The 21521-nt window shown below is 36.7% G+C and overlaps 1 non-coding gene across 1 annotated transcript; it reads right to left on the bottom strand.

The window, feature by feature from the left end:
• Window positions 1-660: 660 nt before the first annotated feature.
• Window positions 661-734, bottom strand: TRNAV-AAC (transfer RNA valine (anticodon AAC)). Its single transcript has one exon. It is a non-coding gene; the product is annotated as a tRNA-Val (tRNA).
• Between the last annotated feature and the right edge of the window lie 20787 nt (window positions 735-21521).

The raw sequence follows: 21521 nt of genomic DNA, 5'->3' as shown, positions 1-21521 counted from the left end.
AATCCCTTACACCGTGTTTAGTTCATATTTTCTTATTTCTGTCGTGGTTGATATTCAAGCGTCTATTATTGAAATGTGTGCAAGTGATCAATATTATTACTAATAATGTATGGTTAGATAAGACTTGGGACATGCATTTTTATCCCTTTCACTATGTTTAGTTCATACTTATTTATATTGTGGTTGATATTCAATAGTCTATTATTAAAATTTGTGCAAGTGATCAATGTTATTACTAATAATGTATGATTAGATAAGACGTCCGCGACTATTCTAGCTCCAAAACGGATCTTTCGTACAACGTGATAGCAACGTGTTAGTCAATCATAGCCGTTTATTGCAAAATCGACAATGTAAAACGCACGACGGTACTGCCGTTTTGGAGCTAGAATAGACATGTCCAGATAAGACTATGATTCAACAAAAAGGTACCAATCATGAATTTTATAAAAGCCAATAATTATATAAAATTAATAAATTTATTTAAAAAAAAAAAAAAAAAATTGATCTCAAAATTTGCTTAAAATACCATCTTACATCCTAACATTCAATTTTTTTTACGAAGTTTAAAAAGATAAATGATTTACTTAAAATACAATTTTACATCCTAGCATTCAATATTTTTACACACGCTCGACGAAATTAAAGGTGCCACCTTTTTGGCGCCGCCTGGACTTGAACCGGAGACCTTCAGTGTGTTAGACTGACGTGATAACCAACTACACCACGGCACCATTAATAAGATTTGTTTTTGAGAATAGGATATGGGACTTTATTTTATTTTCAGCCTTCTAAACCAAAATAAGACACCAAGTACGTTGATATTCCATATTAAATTTAACGACTATATACTAAACGAGCACTACAACATTTCTCGGTTAATTCTCTACACCATTTTTAAATACCATATCTCACGGAGGGTATCTCCAAGGTCTAAAGGGCAATACCCTAGCCATGTTTAACCAACTACCAATCCTCAGTGATCCAATGTGGGTTTATCTGGATGAGTCATAAATTGGAACAATAGGTTTCTTTATGGTTGGTAGGATTTAAGTTTGAGTTTTTGATTCTCTCAAATGAATCATTAGAACTTTTGAAAGCACTACGTCCTTTTGGAAGCAAATTTGTGTATAAACTATCGTTGCACACAATTTCTACAAGGATGTGGATTAGAAATGTAAAATGGTATTCTCACTATAGTTTAAAACTCAAGGTCAACACCTTCCAATATCATATGAAATACCTAGCAAGATTTGTCTCTTTATCTTAGTATGCCAATCACTCAAGCATGGTTTGAGCTTCAGATCATCATCCATTGGGTGAAATAGGTAAGCCAAGTTTAATGAGCTTCCTCTAGCCCTTGACAATAGATTTAAGTGGAAGAGATTATTTAGAAAAGATATCTTAACTTTCTATGAGTCATAAGACTTGTCATCTCTTTAGTGGAAGCCCTAGCTTCATCTTAAGTAGGAATATCTTCTTAAAACTTAATATTAAGTTGCCATTGTTGAGATTTATGACATCATTCTTGATTCCCTTTTGATCAAACTTTCTTTCTTATGCCAATTTAACTTTCGTTGGATTGGTTGGCCAAATGGTCATTGTATCCACGACCTTCTACTTAAAACTTCATATTAACTTGCCATTGTTGATATTTATGACATTATTATTGATTCCTTTTTTATCAAATTTTCTTCCTTGTGCCAATTTAACTTTCTTTGAATTGGTTGGCCAAATGGTCACCGTATCCACTACTTTCTACTCAAAGCTATATACCATATTTTTCTCCCCTCTCTTCATATTACTCATAAAATCAATAGAAAATGGAACTGTGAATTGGACTATTTTATTTGATGCCTATTAGATACTATCTCTAGAAGTGAAAATTGGATACTCACTTGTAGCTTATTGCTAAGAAACTTTTCCATGATAAACTTCCTATTAGTAGAAAACTACACTTCCTACAAGTTACCCCCTCATATCATTTCCATCTTAAACCTAACATCCCTAAACATTATTTTTGAGTTTTCCCTCCCACCCATGTGATTCTATCACCCCTTAAAGCTCCTCTCTTTGCCATCTTCCTAAAAAATTATCTTGGAGAGTTGCTCTTTTGGGTTTGTATGTTTTGTGCAATTTTGTTTCTTAAGATGTGTAGAAAAGTAAATATTAAATTCATACGAAAATTTAAATGTGTGGTTTCTTTCTCATTATTTCACTATTTAGGAAATAGAAATATAATTACTCTACTCTAATTCCCCCCTCCTTTCTCCAATGAAAACTTCTCAATTGTTATGCAAGTGTGACTTAAGGTCAACAAGGTTTTGGAGAACCATGTGCATAGTCTAGATGAACAAGTCAAGGCAATTGAAGGTAAAAGTAAGAAAATAGATGAAAAGATTGATAAAATTGTTGAAGACGTTGTAAACCTATCTAATTTAAGCAAATAAACAAATAAATTAAATCACTACTTGAGGAATGTGTAGGCTTCTAACAAGTGGGTAAAAGTACAATCCCTATCATACTTTTAGTTGATAAATTCAATTTTTAAACTTGGACCACATAAAAGTGGTCTTTGTGATTTGAATTTTAACATGATTTAAACCAATGAAATGTAGAACTCTTAATGAAATTTATGCTTGTAATTTTTTAAATTAGAATTAGGTTGATATACTCCTTTATAAATTTAAGAGAAGATTAATTGTTAAAAAATTATGAATAAGAGAAGTTTAATTGTTAAAAAATTATGAAAAAAGTGGGGTCAATGGATTGTTGCAAAAACAAGAGCAAACACCTATTTTTCCTTTATTTTTCCCTCAAATAACTAACTTTAATATCTAATGCACAAAAAAATACATTAAAAAAACTCAATGAACTTTTTTTTTTAAAGGTCAAACTACAAAATGTCATAGTTTTCATGGGATGTCAAATTTTGTCTATTTTTTCATCATTTAAAAAAAAATACCATTTTAGAGAAGATTCTATATTCTACCGCATCATTTTTATTTTTTAAAATAAATATGTTTTAATATTTATTTTAATTTATAACCGACCTCATTTTATATTATAACAACTTACTTGAACATTCTTTTTTTAATTATATTAAAGTAATAAAAATATATATAAAAAAAAGATTATGAACTTTGAGTTCTACAAAAGAATATTTATGTACACTTTAAAAGAATATAGTCTATTTAAGAAATATATAGGTGGATTAGAGAGTTACAAAAAAATGTTGAAGAAAGCGGGGTTGGCTGCCAAGTAGGATGCCACATAGATAGTTACTGGTGCTTTGTTCAAAATTGTTTCACCTAAACCTTTTTAATTAAATTTTTTGTTCAACAAGTGAAAAAATACATAGGAGTTCTTTTGATGAAACTTTAGAAATTTTCAAGTACAATTTTTTTGCATTATTTTTTAAGAATTAATATAATTGTAGAATTACATTCCTCTTTTCTTCTTGACACTTCATTTATTTTAAAAAATATATAATTATAGATAAATTTTAATTTATTTAAAAAAAATTGTAATTTATTTGTGTATTATTCATTTGTATTTCTCAAATCGGGTCAGTGCAAGAAGATGAGTCCACTTTTTGGCCAAAAAGTGGAAGTGTTTTCCCTAATTTTCAGATTTTGTCTCATTTGAGCTTAAATTTTGAAACACTTAGAGATTGAATCTTGGAAAAAGTCAGTGATATAAAAGATAGCCCTCTGAGTGTACTTTCCAAATATATAATTTATTTTAATACCCACATAATAAAAAATAAATTTTTAAATGGAGTTCTGAAAACTATGTTTTAAAAATGCCTGTTTTAGGACCATACCATGCATGTGTACGACCCACACTTTTTGACACAATTAAAATTATTTTCTCAAACCGTTTTGGGAAATAGTTTGCAACACATTGAAGATTGATGAGCATATTTTTCTGTATTTTTTTTTCTAATAGTTTTTTTTTAATTAATTTTTTAATGGCCATAATTATCGTTTTAAAAATTTGACGTGTACGACCCACATAATTTGATGTAAACTTAACATTTTTTGATTTTTTTTTTTTTAAATACAAAAGAATTTTGTGTAGATTGATGACATATAACTTTTTTTCCAAAATTCTTTAAAATAAAAAAGTTATTAAATTAACAAAATTAGTTAATATTTCAAATTTATGGACCCAATTTAGTATAAATTAAATGAAAAATAGTTAAAATAATCAATTTTTAAATAAATTTACATATTTAGAATCTAGACAGTATAATCTGAAATGGGTTTTAATTTCGTATAAAAATTCTCTGATTAGAGGCGCGTAAACTATTTCTGAAGTTCATATTTGTGCTTTCATTCATGGAGATTTGAATTTGCAGGTCCATGTCTTAGGTGTGGCCATCCCAGGCTTATCCCGGGCCTAATCCCGAGCCAAGTGGCGGGTTGTGGAATCAACTTCCACAAAACGGGCCCCCGTTTTCAAACAAGGGCGGCTTGTGGAAAAAAAAGAAAAATGCCATTTAGAAACGAGGGCCCGCTTTTAAACAAAATGGGGGCCCGTTTCTAGAAACGGGGGCCCGTTTTTAAAAACGGGGGCCTGTTTCTAAAAAACGGGCCCCCGTTTTGTTTAAAAGCGGGCCCCCGTTTTAGAACAAAACGGGGGCCCGCTTTTTTTGCTTCGGACCCCCGTTACCTTTCGGCTCGGGAGCCCGAAGCACAAACGGGCCCCCGTTTTTTGAAAACGAGCCCCCGTTTATAAGAGCGCATTTTCCAACGCGCGGACTTCCGCGAATTTGTGACTCATTACCTTGCACTTGCCCAATCCATCATTGTATTCTATTTTCTTATGTTGCAATGTGATCTTGAAAATAAAAAAATATGATTTTTTTTCTCTTTTACAAGGGTTTGGCGACTTGGATTCTGTGAGATTTTGCCAAGATCAAGAGCTCAATGAAATGTACAAATTAGAGACACAATATAGGACAAGAATAAACTGTATTCTCATCAATAGAAAATGATCAATAGTTGTTGTTACAATGAATATGAGCCTGCTTATATAGGCAAGACTATATGGATATGTGAGCACACAAACATGACATGTGGCTCAATACAAACAAGGGTAGGTAGGAAATAGGTGTGGGCAGGTAGGAGAAACAATAAAATATTCCACATGAGGTGGATCACCCACCGAAGGTGGAATTATCACTCCACAATAAGTGGATATGATAAAGTAGTAACAAGATCAACACTATAAAAGGTGGAAATTCTCCTACACACACTATCCCAATGTGGCACAAACACCCAAGTGTCTCATACCCAAACTACTATGAAATGTATGTACCTAAATAAACTTAAGTAAGGTGTAATAATATCCACGATGAATAATTATTTACACCAACACCCCCCCTTAAGTGCAACTTAGGGGAATGCACTTAAGTCTACAATGCAACTAAGCAATGCAAGATGGGTTCCGACTACGAGGCCATGTTAGGTACCCATGTACAAATGCAAATGCATGCAAACCAATGCAATGAAATCTCTCACAAAGTGGGGAAAGACAGAAAAACCCAATGGGAAAAAACCCTCCCCCAAAAGAGAGATGAAAGTTATACAAGAGAACTCTCATAGAAGAATGTGAAGGACAAAACCCCATGTGAGGAAAAAGTCCCCCCCCATATGAGAGAAGAAGAAGAGAGACTAGGAATCCCCCCCTCAATGTGGAATATGCACCAATGATAGAAGCTCGAAGATGAATGAAGAAATTGCTCCACGAACGTCAAACAACATTCCTCCCCTTAGGAAGAAACAAAACGAAAGGTGTATCCATGAAGTATCCCCAATCATGAAGGGAAGATGTATGAAAAAAACTCATGATGAAAGGAATCTCTAAAAACTGCTCAAGTGTCCCCATGTCGATGCTGAAATATGCCCGCTCCAAAGGTGGTAAACTGTGCCACACTGCTGAAAAAGGCACTCCAAGATCTAGTGGAGATGGATGTAGAACATGTCCCAAAGAATCACATGTCTCCTCAAAAGATAAAGAGACCTCCTCCAAGTGTTGTACAAAAGTATCCACAATCATGTCAACCTTGAAAGAATGATCATGTAGAGAATGAACAAGAGTGTCAGAGTGTTCCCTTGCAAGAATCAAAGAAGGATCATCTTCATCAAAGAGAAGATGAATGTCATCAATGATGTCTCCCAAATCTGCAATGTAGGATTCCACAAACAAACCTGCAATGTTTGTCAAGTAATCATCCCATGAATCTGAAGCTGGAAGACAATGAATATCCTACTGCACTGAATCACATGAAGGCAAAACTGTCACACTATCTGCATCATCAGGTGCAATAGGTGATGTGATATCAATATGAGGAGATGAAATACAAGGCTCAAGAATGGGGTCACATGTGAGAATCCCCATGTTCAAGTGCCCAAAGTTCTCCTCAAAATCTAAACCATCACAAGAAGTGTGATCATCATGTGTAGAATCATCAAATGTGAAATCATCATCATCAACAAAATCTGAAAAGGAGTATAACCGAGATGCATGATCAACCACCCGAGTCGTAATGATAGCTCTAGTCTCCAAGTCTCTAATCAAAACTAACTCATGTGTGAACTCCACAACTCTCTTAGTTGCGCCATGTGTGATTTGATAGATGGAAAGGAGATTGTTTGTCAAGTGGGGTACACACAACACATCATTGAAGGAGTTATCCCCAATGACAATAGATCCTTTCCCAATCACATCCATGTATATATGATTGCCCATCAAAATATGCGGCATGGTGCAAGGCTCAAATGTAGATAACATAGACTGTGAAGATGCCATATGATGAGAAGCCACTGAATCTAGAAGCCATCTCTCTGAATCATGACTCGTAGTAGCACACAGAACTTTTCCTTTTCTTGTCCCAAAAGAGTGAGTCTTCCCACTTGTAGAAGCCATGAATGCTTGCCCTTTTACTTTTGAATGTGAGGAAGTGGAAGTTGATGAATCATCCTTCTTGTAGACATTAGACAAATCAATGTTATGCTTTTTGAGGATATGTGTGAGCTCATCAATCTTCTTAGAATGGCAATGACGCTCCTCATGACCAAACTTCTTAAAACAGGCACAAATAGGTCTCTCCCTCTTTGGTGAGTTATCCCTCTTGGAGGAGGATGAATCTCCTTGTTGTGGAGAAGATGATGCTTTGTCCTTAGGCTTTGATTGCCATTTCTTCTTGTTTGAGTTGTCCTTTCCTTGATTTCCTTTATTCCCTTGATTTGCCACTAATGCTTGAGACTTAGAAGCCTTAATAATGCCCATGCTTATCAACTTAGTTTGTTCCATCATCAACATTTCAGTGAAAGCATCAAATGTAGGCATTGTGTAGCTTGAACCCATTGTCATCCTATGGTTTTGGAAACTAGAAACAAATGCTGCATATTCTTGTGGAAGCTTGCCCATCAAGTTGAAGATCAATTGAGTATCCTACTTATCAATGCCACAATCCTTGAGTTGTGCCCTCAACTCATTTGCCTTAGTGACATAATCTTGTATAGTATCAAAGTTCTTGGGATCTAACATGGTGAGATCACTATCAATCTGATATCTCCTAATCTCATCAACTTGACCATACAAGTCTTGAAACTTTTGCCAAGCATCTTTAATTAGAGTACATTTCTCACTATGAAAAATGAAATCCTTTGATACATACTTTCTTAAGGTACCAATTGCCATTATATTTTTAGTAAGCCAATCCAAGTGACCAACTGGATCAATCTTAGGATCAGCGGGAGCAACAATAGTTCCATCGATGTAATGAGTTAGTTCTTTTTCCATAAGTTTACTCCATGCATCAATTTTCCAAGTAGCATAATTAGGAGGAGTTAATAGAGGAAACTTATAAGAACCCATAGCAGGAAAAAGGAAGGAACACAAGAGCACAAAAGCACAAGAGACACCCTCCAAATTCACTCAATCAAAGTACCCCCCCCCAAAAAAAAAAAAAAAAAAAAAATGATGATTTTGGCACTTTATATGTAGTGTGTGTACAATAGGCCACTTGCAAACAATGGCAAGGTAGAATTCTGATTTTGTTTTACAACTGCCCCAATAGGCTGAGAACTACAAAGCAAAAGATCAGAAAGATAGATCTATGCAATACAAATGCCAAATTGGCCAAATAAGACCATATGATGAAATTACAATTTCTACCCACAATTACTGCAAACTAATAGCATATTATGAGAGTAGAGGAAAAATAATGCACTTTAAAAAAAAAATGGCACTTGAAAACGAGTTCGTATGAGCCCAAATGGAGACTGGAAGTTGCAGAAACGAGGATTATACAGGTATAGTCACCAATAACTGATAATTATGAAACATCTATCCATAAAAGTCAGAAAATAATTCCACCATGTGAAAGTACACGAAATTATAGCCCATTTAAAAAAAAATTGCACTAAAAAAGGTGCAAAAATGAGTAAGATATGGCCATTTGAAGTTGAACTGCAAAATCAAAAAGCTCAATGAGAGGGGCCTGCAAATTTTTTGAAAAATCATGATGTCAGCGAACTGTGGGGTTAAATTTGATGACCGTATGACCATCGCAAAAACTTCATGACTGACGTGGTGCGATTTGATTGGCCGAAAAATCTGAGTTGTCGCTGAGGTGGATTGCTGACGTGTCAAGGTGATGTGTCCACGGGCCAGTGGCCTCTTGCCACGTGGCAGTTGTGGATTCATCGGGTTAGGTTGCTAGGGCCGGTGGAAGTTTGCATGGCGAAGGAGGTGGTAGGTCCACCTGGGCGGTGGCGGCAGTGCAGGGCTCAACTGGAGTTGCTGGCAGGAGGCACCGCTGGGGCAGCAGTGGTGGGGCCAGAGTTGTCGGTACGACGATGGGGGCCGGTGCTAGAGGAGCCACTAGTGCTGGGAGGTGCCGCTAGTGTCGGTGACGGTGGCCAGTGCCGGGAGAGCCGCCGGTCCTGTTGGTGCCAGGACGTGCCGCCTGAGTACGGGAGCTACAACCAAGGAGAGTACGATGGTCAGAGTGCCTACAAAACCTGCTACACACGCAGGGTACAGAGATCATGGGGGGGGGGGGGAGGTTCTGCGGACCCCCCAAAAACAAATTTTTTTTTTTTTTCGAATTAAATTTTTTCGAACATTTTTTTCCGGAAAATATTAAATTTTTTTTGAATCCGTACAATAATAGCCAGAATGGGCAAAAAAAAAATTCTCACCAAAATAGGCCAACTTTATAACCAAAATTCATGGAAACAACCACCTGGACGTAATGGCGAGGTTGGATCTAGTCTAGGACACCTCCAAAAGATGCTGCTCCTCAGATCTGCCTCTTGACATCGCAATAATGCTTGTTCAAGACAAATCAATGATGCTCTAATGGCTCTGATACCATGTAAGATTTTGCCAAGATCAAGAGCTCAATGAAATGTACAAATTGGAGACACAATATAGGACAAGAATAAACTGTATTCTCATCAATAGAAAATGATCAATATTTGTTGTTACAATGAATATGAGCTTGCTTATATAGGCAAGGCTATATGGATATGTGAGCACACAAACATGACATGTGGCTCAATAAGAAACAAGGGTAGGTAGGAAATAGGTGTGGGTAGGTAGGAGAAACAATAAAATATTTCACATGGTGGAATTATCACTCCACAATAAGTGGATATGATAAAGTAGTAACAAGATCAACACCATAAAAGGTGGAAATTCTCCTACACACACTATCCCAATATGGCACAAACACCAGAGTGTCTCATACCCAAACTACTATGAGATGCATGTACCTAAGTAAACTTAAGTAAGGTGTAATAATATCCATGATGAATAATTATTTACACCAACAGATTCATCACCAAGCGCTACCCAAAACTTGTGTTCCAATTAGCTATACAAATTTTGAGGATTTGTCACTGTTGGATAATTGGTTGTATATTTCAAGTGTACCATAAAGTGAAGCGGTTCCATCTGTTAAATACAGAGGTCTTCCAATATCCTTGTATCACTAATGTGGCCCTCACATATTGTATAGTATATCAAGAATTTCCCTAGTTGAGTTTTATTTGTTGGGAAAATGGCATCTCAACCTTGCATTTGCATGAGGTTACTATTTATAGTAAGTTTTCATTTGAGCATGAAATGGTGCGTAATTCTCCCCGAAGCTTCTGGTTGGCTAGATAAGCATTTCGGTAAAGTTACGTTGCAAGATCACAACTAGTTTTGAAGATATTAAATTTTCTGTTTTGGAGGGGTCCAATGAAAGGTTTAAATTTAATTTTGAGGACTTTAGAGGCCTCAAAATGCCTTGAAAAGTGGGCGTAAATAACATAGCAGTTTACAAGACAATAGAGCACTTCATGAGCTTTCTGAAACTTCAAACGGTTCGTTAATAAGACACATGGGTCTCAAGGCCTCTGAAAGTTTGTACTCCTAAAATAGGAAATATAAAATTCATCGAACACATAAATGATCTGTAAAAGGGAGGGACACACGTCATAGGGAATCTAGAAGGGAGATAAGGTTGGCTACACCTTATTGGGTGGTTTTAGCCCATAGTTTTGTAATATCTTTTGATGGTTTCTTGTATTGTATCTCCTATATATGAGGTGCGTGAGATAGAGGTTGTGTGTAAGAGTCTTATGGCTATTGAGTTACCTCTGAATTAGTGGTACTCCTGTGAAGAGATTTCTTTGAAAGTATATTGTAATATGTTTTGTGATGAATACTAAGAGAGGGGGGTGAATTAGTATACCAAAAAATATTGAACTTAAACACTTAAACAGTTTAGCAGTAAACCGGTATAACAGTTATACCAACAAACCGGTTAACACAAATGCAAACCAAACAACAAATAAGACATTCACCCATAGAAGCACAATCACCATAACACAATAGATTTTGACGTGGAAACCCAAATGGGAAAAACCACGGTGAGATGAAACTCACAAGTAACTATCTGCAGAATAGTAACCAGATTAGTAAAGGTCAGACCGGTTAAGGTCATACAATGTTCTTTACCAGAACAGATCCTGTTAGGAATCTCAATCTTTGGTAGAAGATAAGTCCGATTAAAGACTACCTTGAGAGAGGATTTTAGATCCACAGTTGTGAACCACCTTGTTAGAGGATTTACAAAGGCTTTGCCAGGCCTACCCAGTTAAGGGTTACAGACTTGTCGAAGAAGTGAGTAATCAACAAGTGAGTGATCTAAATACTAGCACATTATGCTTGGTTAGATCCTTGATAGCTCATTGTTAATGCATTTTAGCATTACTTAAGTCTTCAATATCTTCACACTCTGTTTCTTCACACAGACCTAGTCTTTTTTTGTGATCGCACATGCAAAAACTTCATCAACCACACAAAAACCCTAACACCTATTAAAACCCTAGACATGATGTATTTATAAAGGAATCTGATTTCATGTCGGTCCAATAGGATTACATTGCAAGTTCCTAGGTTCATTGCATCTAGACACATTTGGTAACACGATACAAAATCACTGTCAAAGTGTCGGTGGATGGTAACTCATCACAAAAATAATACCGATTGGTAACTCATCAAAGAGTAATACCGGTTCATACATTTACCTATTACCGGTTCACATATTTTACCGATTACCGGTTTGCCAAAATGAAGACTGGGAAAAATGATAACTGCCGCTTTAGTTCCTTCGTATCGCTTGAGATCCTCAAACCGCTTGGGATCAGTAGACACTTTCTGCAAAAACTGATAGCCTAAAGGCTATAATACATAATACCGGTTTGGAACATATACCGGTTGAGCATAACTCATACATACAAAAAGTGATCTCAAAGCAAGTGTGTGTCCACCAATGACAATCACAACAACATCATAAAAAATGCCAACAATCTCCCCCTTTGGCATTGATGGCAACACTTAGGAAAATTTTTGACATCTAAGTGTTTTACAACAAAAATATGCCATAATCAAAATTACTCCCCCTAAGCATATACACTACCCCTTTTGCCGAAAATACAATGTATACTACTCTCTTACAGAGATAAACATGAAATTATACATAACATGCATCAAAATTTTAAATACAAAATACTACTCCCACTTTGCCAACAATGACAAAGTACAGCTGAATAACCCTTTTTTCCATTATCATTAAAATAATAAGTGTTTATGACAGTAAATAATGAAACTTGTCAAAAATAGATTTAAAGTCTTGCATAAATGTCTTCATGGATAAAGACCATGACTCAAGTAATGAGGTAACAACCTCACTTTTTGTTTGCATCTGGAAAACCTGTTCCTCCATGGCATCCAAGGTACTCATTTCTTGAGTTACCGTTAAGGCATCCAGATTGAGATAGCACTTCTAAAGTATTTGTAGTCGTGGTAGTAGAACCAGTTGAAGTTCCCACAGATCTCGTGTCTGGTTTCTGATCTCTAACTCTATTCTTGCAGTCTGGAGTTGAAACCGGTGAACGGTTTGCCCAAATGTGGTGAAGGAATCATAGGGTGTCTTGAAGGTGCTTATATATGCTTGCAAGTTAGATTGCAACTTCTCCTTATGTGCAAGCACATCATCACAAAATAGATGGGGTTGACTAATCTTACTGAACAGTAGATTCCCCTCATCCATAGCATCTCTTATGTCCTTTTGTGCCTTCTGAAGTTCAAACTAGAGCTCGTTTAACTTCTTCACTAAGGCAGTGTTCAGTGCCTTTTGATGCTTCTTTTGAGCATTGGCTTCAACAACATCTTCTAGGCATTGCACCTAGTCCTCTACAACTATGCATAAGAGTTTCAGTTGAGCTAGAGAGGAATCGGTACTTGGGAGATTGGTACCGGGAATCAAACTGGTAAGAGTTTCCACTGCAGTTTGAATAACACCTTCCTCCTTTTTCCTCCTTAGCACTTCCAGTTTCTCTTGGGCAAGCTTAATGCTTTGCAGCAACTCCGTTTCATTTGCAGATTGGAGGTCAATGGGACTGGTAATATTAGCCAGTTTAGCTTGACTACCGGTTGCCTTTGGGGTCTCCACCTGTACGCTCTTTGCTGCTTCCTCCTTGTCCTTGGCTTTTTGCTTTTCTTCTTCTACCTTCTTTTTCTCCTCTACTTCTTTCTTTCTTTTCTCTTCTTCCTTCTTCCTTTCTTCTTCTTTCCGCTTTTCTTCTTCTTTCTTCTCCTCTTCTTTCTTCTTCTTCTTCTTCTCCTCTTCCCGTCTCTTCTTCTCCTCTTCCTACTTCCTCTTCTCCTCTTCTTTTCTCTTCTCCTCTTCTTGTTTCTTTTTCTCCTCTTCCTGCTTCCTCTTCTCCTCTTCTTTTCTCTTCTCCTCTTCCTCTTTGCTCTTTTTCTCCTCTTCTATTTGTTTCCTCTTCTCTTCCCATTTTCTCTTTTCCTCCTCTTGTTTCTTTTTCTCATTCTCTGCTTTCTCTCTGTTAGCCTTTTCTTTGTCCTATTTCTCCTTGTCCACTTTCTCTTTGTTAGTTTTGTCCTTTGCTGTATTCGGGGTGACATTTTCACCATTCAAGGCATCAACAACAATAGGGTCCATTTGATCAGTGACCTGTTCTCCTTCACTATTACACACCTCATCTGGTTTTTCAATTTCTGGTTCTTGTTCAGCCTTTTTGTTGGCCTCAGACACTTGGTGTAATCTCAGAGTGGCTTTGGCATGAGAGTGAGTATCTTTTACCACTTCAGGGACTTTCCCTTCCAGCAACAAGAGTCTCCTTCTTCTCATGAAAAAGAGGCCTTTATATTTTTCCATAACTTCATAAAGTTCTGAATTAGACACATTAGGAAAATATTGAGCAAATATTTCCTCTCTTATTTCCTGTTCCTTTTCTATGGCAATGCGCCATTTGTTATCTAAGGAATTGTATAAAGAATCTGGTGTCACAAATTTAATTTTTGACGACGACTGGTTATTAATACATAAATATTGAATGACTTCCTGTTCTACTTCCTCTTTCTCATTGTCATTGAAATCATCAAAATAATCTACTAAATCACTCAACACTTTTCTCCTAATATTCTTGATAGTTCTTTGACAATGTGTCAAAGGTTTGTAAGAGGAAATATCAATATTTACCGGTGCTGATGATGCCGGTCTAGTGCTGGTTGTCTTTGTCTTCTTCCTTGTTTGCCTAGTCTTCTTAGGCTGTTCTTCAGATTCCGTGTCCTTTGATTCCGGTGTGTTGCCTTTTGTCTTTTGCTTCCTCTCAAATACCTTGGCGGGTGCAACTTCCGGTTTCTTCTTTGTCAGTGACCGTTTGGTCACTTTAGGACTTGCTGGAGTAACCGATGTCGATATAGATGGCATTGTCTTTCCCTTCTTTACTGAAGGCTCTACAACCAATGTAACCCTTTCCAAATAGGTGTTGGTTCTCTTCTTCTTAGGATCAAGCGGTGAGGCAAGTAGGGTAGAAGCATACTCGTCTAGCATATCATACATTACCTCATATCCCATAGGTTCCACCTTTTCTTTTCTAGGCTCAACCACCTCCATTATACACTCATCTACTCTGATGGTGAAGTAGATGTCCTCTTCATATTTCTTGATAATGTCACCAGATATTCTCACCCTTTGGCTCATCTTGGTCTGAACTCATCAAAGCATTTTTTCAGGACTTCAGGATAACTAGTTCTAACCGCTTGAAGACTTTCTCTAATTTGCTTGGTAACCGGTTGGTCAGTAGACCACTGAATATCACCTACTTGAGGGAAATAGCCTTGGAAGTAGAAGAACAATCTGACCAACATTTGTCCAAATTTAAATTTCAAGGCATTGTCCTGTTTAATTGACTTTAGATTCACCAGAAGTTGCCTTTGCATACAGGTGCATAAATCAAATGAGGCATCTTCCATGATCATCCTATAGGCAACATTTACCGCTGTAGCAGAGACAAAGTTAATTTTGCTAGCATGGAATGTTCGGTAACCTATCACCATGCAGGCATATTTGACCAGATCGTCCTTGATGGTATTGACGGTCATTCCCCGTTGGTCGCTCATAGAACTGGTGAGCTTGGTCATTTCCATCTTAATGACTTTCCTTAGGGTAGACACATCTCCAATGTTACAGAAACTGGTGACGACATGAATCGCTTCCAGTGTGATGTCATGTGTCCGCTCTAAATACATTTTGTCACCATGCACTCTGCTTAGAATGATGCAGATGTGATCATCTGTAAATTCTTCAAGGAAATAGACCGCATTGTGAAGCTTCTTCTTTTCCAAGATGTTGTATTCCGGTTTGATCTTCTTGTCCTTCTTGTAGAATAAGCTTAACTGAGAATGGATCACTAGAGATCCTAGGTCTTCAATTTTACAGTCAATATAATCTGAAATACCTTCCTCAACTATAACACCAATGGGTATTTGGGATAGGGCATTATATTTTGCCTTTCGTTGGATGAAATCTACTAAATCAACGGGTGTACTAGAACTAGAGTGCGATACAAAAACCATGATAAACAAAGAAAATCAAAAAATACCTTCGCAAGTCGAGATTTATGGCTTGCAAATTCTGCTTCGCCACACACTACTTTGGTTGCTTGATTACCGCTTTGAGTTCTACACTTGACCGATTGATATTATCTTCTGATTCTTCTTCAAAGTTTTGAAATCTCTCTGAATCGCAAGACAAATCGCCTTTTGTCGCTCTGCACTTGAAAAATTCTTCGCTCACAAATTGATAAGTGAAAATGACTTGAAAATCCCTTTTAAACGAATTCTTCACCTACCATAATAAATGCTCCACCATTAGGGCGTAAACCCTAATTTTCCTTTTACTATTTCTGGTCTTCTGTCAATTGACAGGTATCACATATCGGTTAAGGTCTTTTATTGGTGTAAACCGGGAGTCTGAAACATTTCACTGATTTGTTTCCCCCTAAGCTTTTCTATAGCTTAGTTTACTGGTTCAGGGATTTCCACACTAGGTGCAAAAATCGGCTCTTCTTGAGTCACTTCTTTTGGCTTCTTTTTCTAGGTTGTCTTCATATCTATTTTAACAGTTTCAACATCAATCTTTCCTTTCGGAGTGACTGATATATCATCTGATATGTTCTTTCTCATTCTGCAGGTTTTGGCAGGGTGTCCCAGTTTGTTACAATGATAGTAGACCATTCCAGGTGATCTCCAAGGTCCATTATTCATGTTTCCATTTTCCCTCCTACATGTTGCAGTAGTGTGACCATTTTCATGATAGATCAAACAGGTTGCTCTCCATCTAGTTGCCGCTTGATAGCCACCGCTACTTGACTGATGATTATAGGTATTAAACCGGTTTGAATTCCGGTTCCCAGAGGGTTCAGAAAAGACTCCTTGACTCCTTTGAGGATACCTTCCGATGTTGTGCATGACAGGCATGCATTCAAATGCTCTATGCCCAAACTTGTTGCGTGCATAACAATTTCCATTGAATCTATTGGATCTAGGCTTATTGTTTAGAAAGTAAGGAAAGTTATTGTAAGCCTTACTTCTACATACATTGGCAATGTGTCCTTCCTTGAGACAATTAAAGCAAACAGGTTTGAACTTTTGCTTACCTTTATCCTTTGGTGCCGGTTGCTTCTTTGATGCTCCATCTTTTGTTCCAGAGGTCTCACCTTCCTCATAACTAGAAAAACCAAGTCCAGTGGTATTCTTCACCGGTTTTGCTGATTCAAGCTTTTGTTCTAGCTTAACAGTGCTCTTACTGAATTTGGCAAGTATTTCCTTTGACTCAGTGAGTTCTTTGGAAATAGCAGCATTGGACTCCTTCAAGGTTGCATTCTCAAAAATAGCCAAGTTTAGTTTACCTTGCATTTCTTCTTTTTCCACTTTACTCTCTTGGAGATGAGCGGTAAGTGCACTGATTTCTTGCTTTATCTTGAAGATCTCATGATCTTTGTCCTTAACCATATCTTCAGCTTTTCTCCAGTTCTCAAGCTCTTGACATATCCTGATAGTCAGTCCTTCAAGTTCCCTTCTCAGGTTGGCATTAGACTCATTCAATTTTTCAACTTCTTCAACTAGGGCTTCCATGTCCGCTTCATCAGAGAACTGTTTTCAGTTAGTTCCATCAGTTTTTTAGCATGCTCTCTTCTTTTTGCTAGAGAGGCCTCATATTTGACTTTGAGTTCATCATAGGCTTTCTCAGTTTGAGTGAGCCGATGAGTAAGTTCCCTCACAGTGTATTCCCCCATATCTCTTTTCAAGTGGTTAAACTTATAGAAAGGTTGGCTCTAATACCAATTGATGAATACTAAGAGGGGGGGGGGGTGAATTAGTATACCAAAAAATACTAAACTTAAACACTTAAACAGTTTAGCAGTAAACTGGTATAACAGTTTTACCAACAAACCAGTTAACACAAATGCAAACCAAACAACAAATGAGGCATTCACCCACAGAAGCACAATCACCATAACACAATAGATTTTGACGTGGACACCCAAATGGGAAAAACCACGTTGAGATGAAACTCACAAGTAACTATCTGCAGAATAGTAACCAAACCGGTTAAGGTCATACAATGTTCTTTACCAAAACAAATGTTGTTAGGAATCTCAATCTCTGTTAGAAGATAAGTCCGATTAAAGACTACCTTGTGAGAGGATTTCAGATCCACAGTTGTGAACCACCTTGTTAGAGGATTTACAAAGGCTTTGCCAAGCCTACCCGGTTAAGGGTTATAGACTTGTCGAAGAAGTGAGTAATCAAAAAGTGAGTGATCTAAATACTAGCACATTATGCTTGGTTAGATCCTTGATAGCTCATTGTTAATGCATTTCAGCATTACTTCAGTCTTCAATATCTTCACACCCTATTTCTTCACACAGACCTAATCTTTTTCTATGATTGCACATGCAAAAACTTCATCAACCACACAAAAACCCTAACACCTACTAAAACCCTAGACATGATGTCCTTATAAAGGAATCTGATTTCATGTCGGTCCAATAGGATTACATTGCAAGTTCCTAGGTTCATTGCATCTAGACACATTTGGTAACATGACACAAAATCACCGTCAAAGTGTCGGTGGATGGTAACTCATCACAAAAATAATACCAGTTGGTAACACATCATAGAGTAATACCGGTTCATACATTTACCTATTACCGGTTCACATATTTTACCGATTACCGGTTTGCCAAAATGAAGACTGGGAAAAATGATAACTGTCGCTTCAATTCCTTCGTATCGCTTGAGATCCTCGAACCGCTTGAGGTCTTCATACCGCTTGGGATCAGTAGACACTTTCTGCAAAAACCAATATCCTAAAGGTTATAATACATAATACCGATTTGGAACAAATAACGGTTGAACATAACTCATACATACCAAAAGTGATCTCAAAGCAAGTGTGTTTCCATCAATGACAATCTTTAGCAACATAACCCGACAAATAGGCCTAACGATGGGCAGAGTCAATGAGATAATAAATTCAAAAGTTCTAGAAATTCTTCAATGACTGCTGGAAATTCTTTAGAATGCCTTTTCTTTCTTTTGATTGCCTATGATTCTCCTTTTCTTTGCTGTGGTTTGCTCAAGTGATGGGTGAGTGAAAATGAGTTCATTTTCCCTTTTTATCAGGGAGTAAACCCAAATTCATCACTGTCATAAATGCTTAGTGATGTACCCTACCAGATGTCGGTTTCATAGTTTTATGCTGGATAAACCTCCATGAATAATCAATACCACTCTCCAGATCTCTTTCCAAACCTCCTCCAAGGAATATGCAAGATTTGCAATGAATTTTCCAACCCCTAAGGTGTATGCCTCAGTTACCAGTTGAATTTCCTACCGGTAGATTTACAGGTGTAGTTACTAGTGTAGTCGTATCTCCACTTAGTTCTTCATATTTTCTAACCCATCTCCTTGTGTGATCTTGTTGTATTTCATCTACCTTATGTCTTCCTTTCTCATTTGCTTTATCATTTCTAACCAATGTAGTCTTGCTTCTATAGTACTTAGCAATATGACCTATTTTTTAGCATGCATAACATGTAACATTGTTCTTTTGAATTTCCTTGACATATCTGGTGTCATTCCTTGACCTACATTGATTAGCCAAATATCCAAACTTTCCACATGCATGACATTTAACATTCATTTTGCAATCTTTTGACTTATGACCATATTTCTTTCAATTTGTGCATTGACCGGGAACTGGATTGTAGTTTTGATTTGCTCTATTTATACATTGTCTAGCCATATGCCAAAATTTATTACAAACAAAACATCTAATATTGAATTTGTAAGCATTAGATTGCCTTACCAATTTCCTATGGTCTGATGAGTTCTGCATACCGGTTGTCTGATCTTCATTTGTAGTACCAGAGCTTTCGCCTTATACAAATCCAAGTCCTCTAGAATCTTCACTCTGCCTTTGTCTTTTCAATAAATCATCCAACTGTGCAACACTAATCCTGAATTTTTCTTTATAATCACTTGCAGTAGTTAGATCATCTCTCAGAGTCATTGTTTATTATTCAAGCTCTTGTTCATTATTCCAGGATTGTACCAAATCAGTTCTCAACAGATTATTCTCATGAGTCAATCTACCACATTCTTCAAATTTGTTCTTCAGAGATATAGCAAGATTTTCTCCCTTCTTCTTTTTATCCTTGATATCTTTTGATAACCTCATAGTCATGTCTTACATTTCATTCTTCATAAGAATGTTAGCTTGACTCAGTTTCTGACATTGTTCCTTAAGTACATTTTTCTCTTCATCATCCTAGTTTTGCAAAAGTTCCTTTCTCTTAGCTTGAGAAGATGATAACCTTTCTTACAGAACAAGAATGAATTCATTAGCAGAATTCAATTCATCTTGCAATTTTAGGTTGTTCATCCTTTTAGCATCATAATCGTCAAAGGCCATCTCAAGTTGCTTCTCCATATCCATGTTCAATGATTCCGGTTTCAGGATCTTCCTCAAGCTATTAAACTTCCTCAGAGGTACCAAGCTCTGATACAATTTGTTGGAATACACTGAATCCAAGAACACTGAGAGAGGGGGGTGAATCAATGTTCTGCTTGTAATACAAGATTTTAGCCTTTTATAACATACACATATAAACCAGTAAATGAAGAAACATATAACATGAAGTAAATAAAGTAACCACATAAATGAAAACCATAACACATTGAATTTATATGTGGAAAACCTCAAAGAGGAAAACCACGATGGGATTTGTGACCCACAATATCAATTCACTTGCCATATGAAAGATATTACATAGCATGGGGGCCTACACATGTAGGAAGGCATGTTGCCTAGAGCACACTACTCAACATAAAAGAGTCTCACTGACTACAATCTTCTGTTGAGATAAAACAGTAATGGTGAACTCACAAAATGCATCTGCAATGCCAAAAAGAGTTTCGGTTAAATCTCTGTTCGGTAACGGTTCATAAAACCTGAATCCTTCAATTGATATCTCCTTTCCTCCAATAATGCTTTAAAAACCATATACTAATCATAGCATGATATTAAATTCGCATACAAATGACCTACATACATATCCTTCACATTACACAGTTCTTTTACCTTAGTCATGTACCTTTTTCTATATAAAAAGACCTAACAGACTGACTTATATACTCTTTACAAACAATATGCCTTAGGTCGGCTACAATACAAAAGATATTGAATGTCGACCGTATACAATAATTACAAAATGATTTTACAAATAAAACCTTTCGAATCCCAAACTGATGTCGGCTTCACTGAAGTGCTGGATGCCGGTGATGACCTTGAATATTCCAATGCCGGTATCTGCCGGTGTATGCCTCCAAATGCTTGTATATGCCTTCAATAGAATCTTATTGCCATCAATGACAACATATGAATCTAATGAGTGTCAATTTCCAACAATAATGGATCCAAAGCATGATTGTAAATCTGAAAATTAATGTTATGAAGCTCATACAAAGACATGAAAATAACATGAAACCATACCAAACCCTAAGGAGAGGTACAAGCCAATCAACAATCGGTGATCTCCTATTATTCTTATATGTCTTAAAAGCTCCTAATTGATGTTGAAGATGATTGATGAGGAATTTATTGATGCTTGATTTCCTAATTATAGACTCCACATAACTTGTGCTTTCACTTCATAAGAGGCTCCTCCAGTTGCTTGTAGATGGATCCTTCAAATGAGGAAAGGAAAGGCTTTATATAAGAAACCCTAACTTTGATTTCAACTTTAGGCTAAACTAGAATCAATATTTTTTCACAAATCTCTAGATTTAAACTTTAAAATACTGCCAAAACATGCTCCCAAAATTGGGGGAGAAAAAGTTAGGATCGGGTAGCTAGCTACCTGGTCCGAACACATGGTCTGACCAACTTTTCATCAAATTTTTGGAGAAGCAAGATATTGTGATTTTAAAGTCAATTCCAAGAGTATATGAGAATTTGAGATGTCTAGATATGAGAAATCGAGCCTTGAAGGTCGAAATGGGACATGGTTAGGGTATTTGATGAATTAATTAATTGAAAGAATAAAATTAAAAGGGGCACACTTAGGGTAAAG

This window comes from Cryptomeria japonica, chromosome 2 (genome assembly GCF_030272615.1).
Source record: "Cryptomeria japonica chromosome 2, Sugi_1.0, whole genome shotgun sequence".
Classification (NCBI taxonomy): Eukaryota; Viridiplantae; Streptophyta; class Pinopsida; order Cupressales; family Cupressaceae; genus Cryptomeria; species Cryptomeria japonica.
Note: the sequence above shows the minus strand (reverse complement) of the source record. Positions and strands in the feature narration are given on the sequence as shown.